This window comes from Herpailurus yagouaroundi, unplaced genomic scaffold (assembly GCF_014898765.1).
Source record: "Herpailurus yagouaroundi ecotype Mexico unplaced genomic scaffold, PumYag 142, whole genome shotgun sequence".
NCBI lineage: Eukaryota > Metazoa > Chordata > Mammalia > Carnivora > Felidae > Herpailurus > Herpailurus yagouaroundi.
Genome location: NW_024412397.1, coordinates 53420421 through 53436360, shown reverse-complemented (window position 1 = coordinate 53436360; position 15940 = coordinate 53420421). Strand labels below are relative to the sequence as shown.

Sequence of the window (15940 nt, the reverse complement as noted above, 5' to 3'; positions counted from 1 at the left end):
ATTTTTAGAATAGGTATTGAGAGGTATAATATCTGGAACATATTAAGAAACATACCTGGAATCACTGGAAGTATGGGCTAGTGGATAGAACTACACATTGGGAGGTAGGAATGCAGGGTTTCTACCTTGGTTTTAACTCTGTTCTCTTCTGTATAAATTATGTTTATTGCTTTTACTATATTTTATTAAAAGTCTTAGAAACTCTGTGATTGGTGCTTCACTTAAGTATTGACCAAATCAGAGCTAGTCACAGAAGTCCTGGAATAGAAGAATTGTGATTGTATTCTTTTCACTTGTCCATTAGAGTCTGGACTAGAAAATAGCAGCCATGATGGCATTTGGGGAGTGAAAGCAAATAACACTTTTTAACATCCCTGTCAAAGCCTTTTCATTTTAATTGAAAAGCCATGCCATAGCCCTTGCTGGCAGTTACAACTACTGTACCTTACTTCGACGATTGCAGTTTCCTCAGATGTGTCTCCTTTATTCCCTTGTCTCCTGCTACAGTTGATTCTTCATATAGAAGCCAGGAATGATGTTTACAAAAGGTAAATCAGATCATTTTACTTCCCTCTTTGAAATCTTCCATTGACTTCCCATTAGATTTCCAGACTTCATTTTCATCTCTAAGATCTTACAGGAATTGGCCGATACTTTTCTCTGACCTCATCCTAAACTACTTTCCTTTTCATAAACTGTGCTTTAAACACACTGGCCTTTTACTGTTCCAAAAACATGTAGAATTCTTCTGTATCTCAAGACTTGCAACCAAGGGGTCAGTCCATCTTACTTGAAAAGCTCTTTTAGACCTTCAGGGCTGAGTTTATCTTTTGTAAAAAAAATTGTTTAACTATTTTTTTTTAAACAGTGGACAGTTTTATTTTCACATTTCACAAATCAAATGCTTTTTTTTTTTTTTTAAGTCCCACTACTTCCTTGGAAAACTATTCTCTTCTTTGATAGGAAGGAGAAGAAGTCTTCCTTGTCATGCTGTTAGAAAACACCCAGAGTCACAGCACCATGATCTCTTGGTGAAATAGAACAAGTAAAATAAAATGGATATAAAGAGGTTCTTGTCTCTCCTTATTTATCTGGTCGATTCGTTCTTGGCCAAGTGGGCACCATCATGGGATGGGCTGGAGGTCTCATCACTGGGGGCCCAGGCATCTTTGACATGTGGCCTCCTGTACGCAGGTTCATTCTAGGAGTAGGTCCCATTGGCATCATCCCAGGAGGAGGAAGGCCCATCATTTGCATCATGGGAGGGCCCCCATATGGGGTGCTGGCATCATACCAGGATGAGGAGGACCCAGGAGACTGGAGTGAGGTGGGATCATTGCCCTTGAGGAGGAAGAACAGAGAATGGTGTAGGGGGCATCTTCCCTTACTGAAAGGCAACGGTTATTTTCTCAGGCTCTGAGCGTGCTCTTCCATCCATTTCTGAAAGTAGTCTTTCACATTCTTTTTGTGTTTCTGACCACTGCAGTGTATCTTTCTCATTGATGGAGAGTCATGGGTGAGGTATGTTTTGCAGTAGTGACAATAAAACTTAGACACATTGCTCTGTAGGCCATTGGGTACTCCATCATGCACCCCTGGGAAATGACTTGTTTGTTTACTTTTTGATTGTGTGTGTGTGTGTGTGTGTGTGTGTGTGTGTTTTTGAGAGAGAGAGAGAGAGAGAGAGAGAGAGAGAGAGAGAGAGAGAGAAAGCAGGGGAGGGGCAGAGAGAGAGAGGAACAGAGGATCTGAAGCAGGCTCTGCACTGAGAGCAGTAAGCCTGATGTGTGGCCCAAACCCACAAACTGTGAGATCATGACTTGAACTGAAGTCGGATGCTCAACTGATTGAGCCACGCAGGTGCCCCTACTTTTTTGATTTTCTTTTTTCCTTTTTTTAAATTTATTTTTTTTTAATTTATTTTTTTAACATTTATTTACTTTTTGAGACAGAGAGAGACAGAGCATGAACAGGGGAGGGTCAGAGAGAGAGAGGGAGACACAGAATCTGAAACAGGCTCCAGGCTCTGAGCTGTTGGCACAGAGCCCGACGCGGGGCTTGAACTCATGAGCTGTGAGATCATGACCTGAGCCGAAGTCGGACGCTTAACCGACTGAGTCACCCAGGCGCCCCTACTTTTTGATTTTCTATCTCCCTTTGAACTAAACGGAAATAGATGATATGCATTGTCAGTCTCATTGGCTGGTATAGCTTCTATGCCTTGGAAAGCACTGGGTAGGTGCTCAACAAATACTTTTTTAATGGAGGCAAAAAAAAGACCTCAAAAGTGGGTGGAATAGAAGATAGCTTATCTGGAGTTAATGAGGCTAGGCTATTCTATGTCAAATTACTTGACTGTATTATCTGTCCCTTGACTTTTAAAGCTTTGAGTCTTGAAAGATTTGTAGCCTTCAGGACTATCCTCTTAAAATACAATTAGCCTTGTGAGTTCATCTTTCAAATCAATGTCTACTAATATTTTGGTTCTTAGTGACCACCCAGGGAGAAATAGGACATAGAATGTGCAAGTGACAGACTGTCAGGAGCGGGGGTGTAAAAAAAACAGAGGGCAAAGGACCAGCAGGCAGGAATAATAGGGACAAAGAGATGAAAAGCTGGTAGCAAGAGAATTCTATCAGAATTTTGTCTACAGTGGGAACATTTTTGTTTCTCATTCTATAAGAAAATGATTATCTGGTACTGTTATCTGGTACTGTATCAGAAAGTTTTTTTTTTAAAGCAGTTTCTTGATAGTTTTTCAGGGTTACAAATAAATTGGAGAAGAAGGGAAAGCTAAGCATTCTCAGTTAAAAAAACAAAAGGTGGAAGGACCTATTGCATAAGATACTGTATGCTGCTCAGCATGAGTATTTCAGGGAAAGATTTGGTGTCTTGTAATGTTGCAGTTACTATGGTAACAATGCATTTTTAATGGTACCATTAAATGGCAGTGTAACTACTTGTAACTAAGGAGTGCTGAATAGTCACAGCTGTGTTGTTTGAAGTTTATGTGTCTTTTCTACAGTATGGTTTTTAATGACTTAAAAATAAAAGTGTTGTATAACAGAATATCACTTTGGTATGTGATATATGCACTTTTAAGAAATAGAATGGAGAATGTTAATTATCCCGTTAACTATACCTTATACACACACACATACACACATGAGTAAACACACATATGTGCATACTTTACAGATGAAGATCTGGAAAGAAGATTAAGTAGCTTTTCTCAGCTCATTTAGCTATTGACAGAATTAGCGTGAGAGCTCAGGTTTTTGGACTGATAATAAGTTTCTTTCTGACCTTACATACTAGTTCTGCTCAACACAGCACTATGTATAAACACACTCTATATTCTTTTCACACATTGCAATTGGTAAGAAAGTGCAATGAATTTCTATCATCCTGTAGGGTTATAAGGTGGTTGGGACCTAGATCAAAGAGTAGTGAATAATATAATTGAAAGAGTCTGTAGATGGAATTCAAGAGATCCGTAAACCCTTTAAAATTGTTTGCAAATAGGTATATGCATATGCTCATTTTTCTAATGAGGGACTTTATCAGATTCTCAAGGAATTGGTATCCTCTCCCAAAATAGGTGATGAATTACGGCTCTTTCCCAAAATGGAAAAGTAAATGGCATATTGAGAAAAATATTTGTTATGATTTGATAAAAGATTAATATTCTTAATTTATAAAGACAATATACACATCAGGCTAAACATCAAGACCCAGTTGATCCCCTGAAGCAAGAGAAACAGGAGCAAAAATAAAATATTGGGACGACATCAAAATAAACAGCTTCTGCACAGCAAAGGAAACAATCAACAAAACTAAAAGAACGGAATGGAAGATATTTGCAAATGACATATCTGATAAAAGATTATTATCCAAAAAATATAAGGAACTTATAAAACTTAACACCCCAAAACCAAATAATCCAATTAGAAAATGGGCAGAAGACATGACTAGACATTTCTCCAAAGAAGACATCCAGATGGTTAATATGGAAATATGCTCATCATCACTTATCATCAGAGAAATGCAAATCAAAACTACAATGCGGTATCACCTCACACCTGTCAGAAAGGCTAAAATCAAAAACACAAGAAACAACAGGCTTTGGTGAGGATGTAGAGATAAAGGAACTTTCTTGCACTGTTGATGGGAATGCAAACTGGTGTGGCCACTGTAAAAAATAATATGGAAATGTTGAAATAGAACTACCCTACTATCCAGTAATGTGCTACTGGGTATTTACTCAAAAAATACAAAAACACTAATTCAAAGGGATACATGCACCCATATATTTGTAGCAGCACAATTTACAACAGCCAAGATATAGAAGTAGCCCAAGTGTCAATCAGTTGATGCATAGATAAAGAGGAGGTGATATATACATACAATGAAATATTATTCAAGCCATAAAAAGGAATGAAATATGCCATTGGCAACAACGGGGATGGAGCTAGAGAGTATAATGCTAAGTGAAAGAAGTCAGAGAACAATGAATACTATATGATTTCACTCATGTGGAATTTAAGAAAGAAAAGAAACAAGGAAAGGGGGAAAAAAAAGAGAGACATACCAAGACACAGACTGAGCTATAGAGAACAAGCTGATGGTTACCAGAGGAGAGGTGGGTGGGGGGATGGGTTAAATAATGATGGGGATTAAGGAGTGGACTTGTGATGAGCACTGGGTGATGTTTGGAATTGTTAAATCACTATATTGCACACCTGAAATTAATATAACATTGTATGTTAACTAACTCAAATTAGAATAAAAATTTTAAAAAAGACCCAGTTGAAATTATAGTGAAGGAAATGAATGGAAGATATGCAGACGGGGAGTATAAATGGCTAATAGAAATGAAAATTATTCATCCGCTTTAGCCATCAATGAAATGCAAATTAAAACAATAAAAATTTTACCATTTTAACACAATGAATTAGCTCAGATTAAACACAACCACAATAATGTTCTTTGTGATGAAGAGATAAAGGGATAAACAGATTGCTCTACTGTTGCTAGGAATATAAATTGGGGCAGAGGTTTTGGAAATCAAATTAATAATTCAAGTTAAGAGTTGTTATGCCCAGAATTCGTGATCCCCAAAGACCACCAGGGAACCGAGTCCGATGCAAAAGCAGAGACTTTATTAGAGCTAGCTCAAGCTCAATCCCCTAGCTGCACCGACACAGCGGTGAGATGTGGGAAGAGAGAGCTAGTTTCAAAAACATAAAGGTTTTATTGGGGTCTAGGGGCAGTTGGTGAGGTAATGGCTGTGGCCTCAGCCAATTGGCTGGGGAAGGGTCGGAGTCCTGTTGCGCAGGTCGCCGGGCGAGTTTTGATTGGGAAGTTTGAACGGGTGAGCGGGAGGTTACTCAAAGGGAGGAGGTGTGGTCAAGGTGAAGGACACAGAACAAGATGGGGTGGCAGGCATAGGCCCGCCCTTTCAGAGTCTTAAAAAAATGTTCATAACCAGTAATTCAAATTCTAAGGATATAGTTCCATTCTAAGGCAATAATAAATGCTTACTAAAATTTGTTATAAAAGTATTTCTCCTTGTGGTATCTAAAATAGTAAGAAATATGGGGCGCCTGGGTGGCGCAGTCGGTTAAGCGTCCGACTTCAGCCAGGTCACGATCTCGCGGTCTGTGAGTTCGAGCCCCGCGTCAGGCTCTGGGCTGATGGCTCAGAGCCTGGAGCCTGTTTCCGATTCTGTGTCTCCCTCTCTCTCTCTGCCCCTCCCCCGTTCATGCTCTGTCTCTCTCTGTCCCAAAAATAAATAAACGTTGAAAAAAATTAAAAAAAAAAAAAAATAGTAAGAAATATGAAAGAGTACACATATCCAACATAGGGAAAAGATTAAATAAATTACAGTATTCCTCCAAGTCCAATAAATTGTCTTGAAATTTTTGTTAATGGTGTGGAAAACTCTTATGATATAATATTACATTTAAAGACAACACCTAGGGGCGCCTGGGTGGCGCAGTCGGTTGGGCGTCCGACTTCAGCTCAGGTCACGATCTCGTGGTCTGTGAGTTCGAGCCCCGCGTCGGGCTCTGGGCTGATGGCTCAGAGCCTGGAGCCTGCTTCCGATTCTGTGTCTCCTTCTCTCTCTGCCCCTCCCCCCTTCATGCTCTGTCTCTCTCTGTCTCAAAAATAAATAAACGTTAAAAAAAAAAATTTTTTTTTAAAGACAACACCTAGACTTCTAAAATGCTTATAGAGTATAATTCCAAAATGATATAAATTATAATATAAATTCCATAGAAATAAATTTAACAATAATAGAAAGAAATAAACTAAAACATAAAATGGTTATCTTCTGGGTTATGTGGTTAATAATTATTTTTCTCTTTTTTTATGTTGTGTATTTTCTTAGATTTCTGAAGTGAATATATATTATCAGAAATGAAATAAAAATTATTTAAAAGTTTTGCTGAGTTTTTTTCTTGTATTACCTCGATTGTTCTAATTTGGCAAAAATCTATTGTCCTAAATAAAGAATGGCAGAAACTAGAAGGACATCTTTTGAAAAAAATTAGACTTTTTTTCTTTCATTTAAAAATTATATATGTAATCTCTTTTTTGGGTCCGATGTTGGGGAAATACATATGAATAAGACGTTGTTCCTGCCATGTACATTTTATAGTCTACTAGGAAGGATAGACATGTAATAACTATACTAAAATAGCTCCTGAGTACCTTGTAATATGACAACAGGAAGGAAGGAATAATGAAGTTTTCCTGAGGAAGTAGAGGGAAGGGGTGACATTTGGTTCCAGTCTCAAGTGATGGGTCGTGACATGGGCCAAAGTGAAAGGATCTTCCTCGTAAAGTAGGGTATGAGAGCACAAAAAGGCAATGCTATTTAGAGCACAGGTGCCTTTGATTTGATTAGGAAGGTAGAGAAAGGCCATCTCTTGAAAGACCTTAAGATGTCTGTGTCTTATCTTGTAGGTACAAAGGGGTCATGAAAATCACAGAATCATCTAAATAAGTGATCAGATTTGATCAGATAAATATGTGATGGAATAATCTCTTATCACAGCAACAGAAATTATGATATAATAGTCAATTGCTTCAGTAATGATTTAAATATTTTCATGGAAATTATACTCAATAAGATAAAACTTAAAAAAAATTAAAGTTCTATCTAGGTGCTATTTTCCACTGCATTATCTCATAGAGAGTGTTTAATATTGGGGATGCATTGGTTGGTCATATCATGATGTTAATGAGGCCAAAACCACAGTCACCCCTATTAATTTAGTTGACAGAAAAAAGATTTTGTTTTGTGGCTGCCAGCTCAGTGAGGAAGTTATATAAAGAGCTGAACTGCATCCACACCAGTCTTAACTTTAAGTTGATTAAGTGTGGATTCTCTACATGTGTTTCATTTCCATATTCCAGTGAAGCCAAGTGGTGGTCCTTATGACAATAAAGTTATCAGATGGTTATCAGTTATCCCAGAATGCTCTGGCCATCTTTGGTTGGCCCAAGTATTATTCCTGAACTAAGTAACCTTCTTCCTCCCTCCCTCTTTCTCTCTCTCTTTTCTTTTTTCTTTTCTTCATTTTTATTTATTTTTGAGAGAGAGAGAGAGACAGAGTGCAAGTTGGGGAGAGGCAGAGAGAGAGGGAGACACAGAATCTGAAGCAGGCTTCAGGCTCTGGGCTGCCAGCACAGAGCCTGACATGGGGCTCGAACCCACAAACTATGAGATTATGACTTAAGACCAAGTCAGAAGCTCAACTGAGCCACCCAGGCTCTCCTCCCCTCCCCTTCCTTCCCTTCTCTTCCCTTTTCTTTCCTTTCTTTCTTCTTCCTTCCTTCCTTCCTTCCTTCCTTCCTTCCTTCCTTCCTTCCTTCCTTTCTCTTTCTTTCTTTCTTTCTTTCTTTCTTTCTTTCTTTCTTTCTTTCTTTCTTTCTTTCTTTCTCTTTATTTTCTTTCCCCTTCCTTCCTTCCTTCCTTCCTTCCTTCCTTCCTTCCTTCCTTCCTTCCTTTTGTTGTTGTTTTGCTATTTTTATTTATTTTTCAAATTGAGACATAATTGGCATATAACATTGTACTAGTTTTAGGTATACAATGAAATGATTACAGGGGTGCCTGGGTGGCTCAGTTGGTGGAGTGTCCGACTTTGGCTCAGATCATATCACAGTTCTTGAGTTTCAGCCCAGCATCAGGCTCACTGCTTTCAGTGCAGAGCTTGCTTCAGATCCTCTGCCCCCCTCTCTCTCTGCCCCTCCCCTGCTCACATGCTCACTCTCTTCAAAAGAAATAAAACATTAAAAAAAATGAAATGATTACAATAAATTTAGTTATCCATTACCACACATAGTTACAAAAATAGTTTTGCTTGTAATGAGAACTTCTAAGCTCTATTCTCTTACCACCTTTTAAATGTACAACATAGTTTTAATTATAGTTACTATGCTGTGTATTACGTCTCCAGGACTTATTTATCTTATTAAACTGGAAGTTTGTACCTTTTGACCACCTGCACCCATTTTTCCCACTCTTCACTACCTGCCTCTGGCAGCCACATAATCTATTTTCTGTATCTATGAGTTTAGTTTGTTTTTGTTTTTGTTTTGTTTTTAGATTCCTTTTTTAGAACTTCCATTGTTTTTCTTTAAAAAAATTTTTTTAATGTTTATTTTTCAGAGAGAGAGACAGAGAGAGAGAATGAGGGAGGGGTGGGCAGAGAGGGAGGGATACCCAGAATCTGAAGCAGGCTCTAGGCTCTGAGCTGTCAGCACAGAGCCCCCTGCAGGGCTCGAACCCATGAACTGTGAGATCATGACCTGAGCTGAAGTCGGATGCTTAACCAACTGAGCCACCAGGTATGCCCCAATTTTTTAATGTTTATTTATTTTGAGAGTGAGAGAGCATGTATGTGTGTGTGTGTGTGTGTGTGTGTGTGTGTGTGTGTGTGCATTGGGGGAGGGACAGAGAGAGAGGGAGAGAGAGAATCCCAAGCAGGCTCTGTGCCACCAGCACAAAGCCTGACATGGGCTTTGATGCCAGGAACCATGAAATCATGACTCAGGCTGAAATCAGGAGTTGAAAACCCAACCACTGAGCCACCCAGGTGCCCCTTTTAGATTCTGTATGTAAATGATATCATACAGTCTTTGAAGGTCATCCATGTTGCTGCAAATGGCAGAATTTCCATTTTTTTTTAAGTTTATTTATTTATTTGAGGAGAGAGAACACAAGCAGGGGGTGGGGGCAGAGAGAGGATCTCAAGCAGGCCTATGCTGTCACTGCAGAGCCTGATGTGGGGCTCGATCTTATGAACTGTGGAATCATGACCTGAGCCGAAATCAAGAGTTGGACGCTCAACCAACTGAGCCATCCAGGCATCCCAGAATTTCCTTCTTTTTTTATGGCTGAATAATATTCATATGATATATGTGTGATATATACATATCACATTTTCTTTATCCATTCATCCTTTGATGACACATAGGTTGTTTCTGTGTTTTGGGTATAGTAAATAGTGCTGCAATAAGCATTGGGATACAGTTTTCTTTTTCTAAAAAAAATTTGTTTTTAATGTTTATTCATTTTTGAGAGATGGAGAGAGAAAGAGTGTTAGTGGGGGAGGGGCAGAGAGAGAGGGAGACAGAATCTGAAGCAGGCTCCATGCTCTAAGCTGTCAGCACAGAGCCTATTGGGGGACTTAACTCATGAACCATGAGATCGTGACCTGAGCTGAAGTCGGACGCCCAATGCACTGAGCCACCCAGGCGCCCCAGTTATCTTTTCAAGATAGTGATTTTGTTCCCTTCAGATAAATACCCAGGGTGGAATTTCTGGATCATATGGTATTTCTATTTTTAATTTTTTAAGGAACCTCCATACTGTTTTCCATAGTGGTTGCACCAATTAAGATTCCTCCTGACAGTGCACAAGAGTTTCCTTTTGTCCACCAAGTCACCAACACCTGTTATTTCTTATCTTTTTGATAACAGACATTCTAACAGGTGTCAGGTGATATCTCATTGTGGTCTAAACTTTATATATTCATGAGTTACAACATGGGTGTACTTGCCTTGAAGTTTCAGATATCAGTGTTTTTCAAGAGGATCACTTTTTTTTTCCAGGACTCTTATTCATTATTTCTGAATTGTGGTGTTCTCTTACCTCTTAGTTGTAATAGTAGGAGAGTAAGAGTAGTAATAGAGATAAACAACCTCCAAATTAACCTACACCTATACTCACATTCTTGGTTATATTTTAAAACCACCTGTCAGTTTAGTTTATATTTAAGATGTGTAGCTCCAGACAAGTGGGGTTAGTTTTGGTTTCTTCTATCTGCTGAGTGGTACATGCTATTCCTTCCCTTATTTAAGATGATAATGTTGCCCAGTGGAAGAGGATTAGTTTGGGACACAGAAGACAGTTCAATTTCAACTTCAAAAGTTTCCTGTATGATTTTTAGCCAGGAATCATTTAAACTCACAGTAATTCATTTTCCCTATATATATATTTTTATTTTTTAGTCATATGTTAGCCCCAGTTGGTTATCTGAGACTTAGGTGATGAACTATTTAGAGAAATATTGAAATAGAGGAAGAATTCAGGAACTTATTTTAAAAAATAGGAGTAATTTATGGAAGATAAGATAAAACGATAGTAAGGAAGATAATGAAGTGTGAAATTTAGGGAATCTCCATGAGAGGTAGATATGTACAAGAAAATCCAGGGACCAAGAGAACATGAGCTGGTTTTGTTAAAGGAAAGTAGGGGATGATCTGAAATAGTAATAATAATAATGATGATAATGATGATAATAATGTCAGGACTTTCAATGAAAGGACTTTCAAATATCTGATGTAGAAGGCTCTGGAGAATGAGACATAAAGAAGTAATTTAGTGAAGTAAATTATGGGGGATATTTTTCTGTTTTGTGGTAATAGGGCAGGATGAATCACAAACCATAGACTAAACTTGGTTTGTTTACTTGGAGTCTAAGAAAACAGCTTAGGGCTATTTACTAAAAACACCCTTGGAAATATTATATGTAGATACCTCTTTGATAGATTATACTCTACTTTTGCTCTGAGATTTTCAACACTAGAGAAGAAATGTGTTTGTTCAGAGCTTTAAAATTTTTTTAATAGACTTTATGGAGCAGTTTTAGGTTTACAGAAAAATTGTGCAAAACTACAGAGAGTTCCATATACCTACCTCTTTTCCTCTACACAGTTTCCCCTATTTTTAACATCTTAGGTTGGTATGGTATATTTGTTACAATTAATGAACCAATATTGATGGATTATTATTATTTTTATTTTTAATATGAAATTTATTGTCAAACTGGTTTCCATACAACACCCAGTGCTCACCCCAACAGGTGCCCTCCTCAATACCCATCACCCACCCTCCTCTCCCTCCCACCCCCCAATCAACACTCAGATTGTTCATAGTTTTTAAGAGTCTTTTATGGTTTGGCTCCCTCCCTCTCTAACTTTTTTTTCCTTTCCCTCCCCCATGGTCTTCTGTTAAGTTTCTCAGGATCCACCTAAGAGTGAAAACATATGGTATCTGTCTTTCTCTGTATGACTTATTTCACTTAGCATAACACTCTCCACTTCCATCCATGTTGCTACAAAAGGCCATATTTCATTCTTTCTCATTGCCACATAGTATTCCATTGTGTGTATAAACCACAATTTTTTTATCCATTCATCAGTTGATGAACATTTAGGCTCTTTCCATAATTTGGCTATTGTTGAAAGTGCTGCTATAAACATTGGGGTACAAGTGCCCCTATGCATTAGCACTCCTGTATCCCTTGGGTAAATTCCTAGCAGTGCTATTGTTGGGTCATAGGGTAGATCTATTTTCAATTTTTTGAGGAACCTCCACACTGTTTTCCAGAGCAGCTACACCAGTTTGCGTTCCCACCAACCGTGCAAGAGAGTTCCCGTTTCTCCACAGATGGATTATTATTAACTAAAGTCCATAGTTTACATAAGAGTTCACCCTTTATGTTGTACATTCTACTGGTTTTGACAAATGCAGAATGTCATATATCTATTATTACAGTATCGCACAGAATAGTTTCAATGCCTAAAAATTTTCTGTGCTCCCTCTAATCATCCTGCTCTCCTTCCTGTTATTTCTTCCTTTCTCTCCCTCCCTTGCCCTGAACCACTGGCAACCATGCATCATTTTATTGTGTCCCACCCCTAGTTTTGTCTTTTCCTCAATGTGATATAGTTGGAATGATCACTATATAGCCTTTTAAAATTGGCTTCTTTAATTTAGCAATATGCATTCAATTTTCCTCCATGTCTTTTTGTAGTTTGATAATTTCTTTATATTGATGAATAAAATTCCAAAATTGTATGGATGTACCATAGTTTGCTTATCCATTTACCTATTTAAGGACATCTTTGTTGCTTTCAAGTTTTGGTAATTATGAATAAAGCTGCTACAAGCATTTGTGTGCAGTCTATTAAAAAAAACTCACTTAAGTAAAATAGTAAGTAGTGCAGTTGCTTGATCTTATGGTAAAAGTATGTTTAGTTTTGTAAGAAATTGCCAAACTGTCTTACAAAGTTGGCTGTGCCATTTTGCATTCCCACCAGTGATGAATAAGAGTTTCTTTTGCTTCACATCCTCACCAGTATTTTGGTGGTGTCACTGTTTGGATTTTAGTTATTTTATAGATGTTAGTGGTATGTCAATATTGTTTGAATTTGCAGCTCTCTAATGACATGATATTGAGCATCTTTTCAAAGTTGTTTTCTTATTGTTGAATTTTATGAGTTCTTTGTATATTTTGGATACAAGTCCTTTATCAGATATGTGTTTTGCAAAGATTTTCTCCCAGTATGTGGCTTGTCTCTTCAGTTTCTAAACAGTGGCTTTTGCAGAGCAGAAGTTTTTAATTTCAATGAAGTTATATTTATCAATTTTCTTCTTTCATTGATTGTACTTTTGTTGTATCAAAAAATTCATCACCAAAGTCAAGATCACCTTACTTTTCCCCTATTTTAGTTTCTAGAAATTTTAGAGTTTTGCATTTTAACTAAGTGTATAATCCATTTGAGTCAATTTTTGTGAAAGTGTAAGTTCTGTGTCTAGATTCTTTTTTATTTTTTCTTTTGCATGTGAATGTCCAGTTGTTCCAGCACCATTTGTTGAAAAGACAGTCTTTTTTTGATGGAATTGTGTTTGCTTCTTTGTCAAAGATCAGTTGACTGTATTTGTGTGGGCCCGTGTCTGGACTTTGTGTTCTGTTGCATTGATTTTTTTTTTTTTTTTTTTTTTCTTGCCAATATCACACTATTTCATCACTGTAACTTTTTTTTTAAAATTTTTTTTTTATGTTTATTTATATTTGAGACAGAGAGAGACAGAGCATGAACGGGGGAGGGTCAGAGAGAGGGAGACACAGAATCTGAAACAGGCTCCAGGCTCTGAGCGGTCAGCACAGAGCCTGACGTGGGGCTCGAACTCACAGACCGCGAGATCATGACCTGAGCCGAAGTCGGACGCTCAACCGACAGAGCCACCCAGGCGCCCCTGATCACTGTAACTTTATAGTAAGCCTTGAAATTGGGCAGTACCAGTCCTCTAGCTTTTTTCTTTAGTATTGCATTGGCTATTCTGGGTCTTTTGCCTTTTCATATAAACTTTTAAGTCATTTTGTTGATAATCCAGTTTGTGTGATGCATTGTAAGCAGAGAGATGGAAACACAGAGATGTAAGCAGAGAGATGGAAACTAAGAAAGAATAAAAAAGAAATGTTAGAAAAATAAAGAATACCTTTGGGGCACTTGGGTAGCTCAGTGGTTAAGTGTCTGACTCTAGATTTTTGCTCAGGTCATGATCTCATGGTTTGTGAGATCAAGACCCATATCAGGCTCTGAGCTGACAGTGTGGAGCCTGCTTGGGATTCTCTCCCTCTCTCTGCCCCTTCCCTGCTTGTGCTGGCTTTCTCAAAATAATAATAAAAAAAAAGATTAAAAAAATGAATAATACCTTTGATAGGCTCATCAGTAGAGGAAAGACTCAGAATGAAATTAAAAAGCAAAAAGAAAAGAATGAAAAAACATGACACAGGATATCTAAGAACTGTGGGGCAGTTGTGAAACATATGATGTGTGTAATGGGAATGACAGAGGAGAAAAGAGAAAGGAACAGAAGAAATGATTGAAATAATAATGATTGGGAATGTTACAAAATTAATTACAGACACCAAACTACAAATCCTGGAAGCTCAGAGAACAGCAAGCAGGATATATACCAAAAATTCACACTTGAGCATATCATATTCAAACTCAGAAAATCAAGAACAGAGAAAAAAATCTTGAAAGGAAAGGTGGGGCTCCTTATCTATAGAGTACCTTATCTGTAGAGTAGCAAGGATAGGAAATACATCACACTTCCCTTTACCAACCATGCAAACAAGAAGATAGGGAAGTGAAATATATAAAGTGTTGAACGAAAACCCCCATCAAACCAGAATTCTGTATCTAGCAAACTTATCTTTCTAGAGTGAAAGAGATAGAAACTCTTTTAAAACAAACAAAAATTCAGAAAATGTGTTGCCAGTACACCTACTATACAATAAATGTTTAAAAAATTTCCCAGAAAGAGGAGCAATGATATAAGTCAGAAAGTAAGATCTACATGTAGAAAGAAAATGTTAGAGAAGGAATAAATAAAGGTAAAGTAACATTTTTATTTTTCTTATTAATTGATAGAACAAATAATAGCAACATATATTGTGTGGTAATAGCTTATGGATAAATAAAATGAATAATAGTAATCTTATTAAATTCAGCTGGGAGGAACAGGAATATTTTATCAGATACCTGAACTACCTATGAAGTGGTATAATGTTACTGGCTTTAGATTAGTTGAAAATGTTTATTGCAAGTCAGCTGAACACCGTACTTTGCACATTGTCATTACAGATGTTGATTAGGATATTCCTCTTTGAATATCTGTTTAGGATATAGTCAGCATTTTCTCCTCTTCTATATAACTGATCAAAGCCGTTCAGTTCCATCCCCAGTCAGTAGCATTGACTATAATATTCTGCCTGCTCCCATTTCCCCTCCTTCTCTCTGCTTTCTCAAGGTCGAAGGTGCTGACAGAAAGAGAGTTGATGAATGTTAGTGAAGAGGGGGCTGCAAAATTAAATTCATCTTTTTCTTACACATATTTATGTCTTTGAAGGAACATGCAATTAAAAAAACACATGAGGTGAATTGTTATTGAGATCTATTTATTTTCTAGGTGGTAATAGCAAATGACAACAGCAATGCAATTTTTGTTGAGTGTATGGTGACATGTTAAGTACCGTGAGGAGCAGATATGAGAGGTCTTGTCCTTATTTTAAAAATTTTTATTTCTGTCAAAGCCCTTATTTCCAGACTATAGGATCTAACAGATTTTAGTGGAAAAATGATTTGCTGGCTCACAAAATTGCCAGGAGGACTAGAGAAGCTGACTTGAGGTCTATGCCACAGAACTGGCCAGCAGAGATGCCTCTGCCTCTCTGTCCTCCCCCACTCCCCACCTCCTGCCCATATGCATTTGCACTTTCAGCATCCATGACTTGGGATGATGGATGCCACCCTATCGCCATTGCCCTTGTGGACCTGCTGCAAACCCCCTTTTTCACCAGAAAATTCTTTTCAGTCTCTACTTTGCATCACTAGGACTCAGTTCAAAGCCTGATGTGGGTTCATCAGATAAGTGACAGCTATCAGTTTCCTTGAAACTGTAGTTCAGATACTAACAGCATCCTCATTAGTTGAGAGCTTGCTAGAGTTGCAAATTATGTGGCTCCAGTGTCTTACTGAGTCAGAATCTCAGGGAGTATTTTAACAAGTTCTCTTGGTTTGGGGAATCCTCAGGCATAGCACACCGTGCCCACTAAAGTCTGAGGAGGGA

The 15940-nt window shown here is 37.8% G+C and overlaps 1 pseudogene; it reads right to left on the bottom strand.

Moving 5' to 3' along the window:
- Positions 1–706: 706 nt before the first annotated feature.
- On the bottom strand, positions 707–15050 carry LOC121032731 (U1 small nuclear ribonucleoprotein C-like; annotated as a pseudogene).
- Positions 15051–15940: the final 890 nt, after the last annotated feature.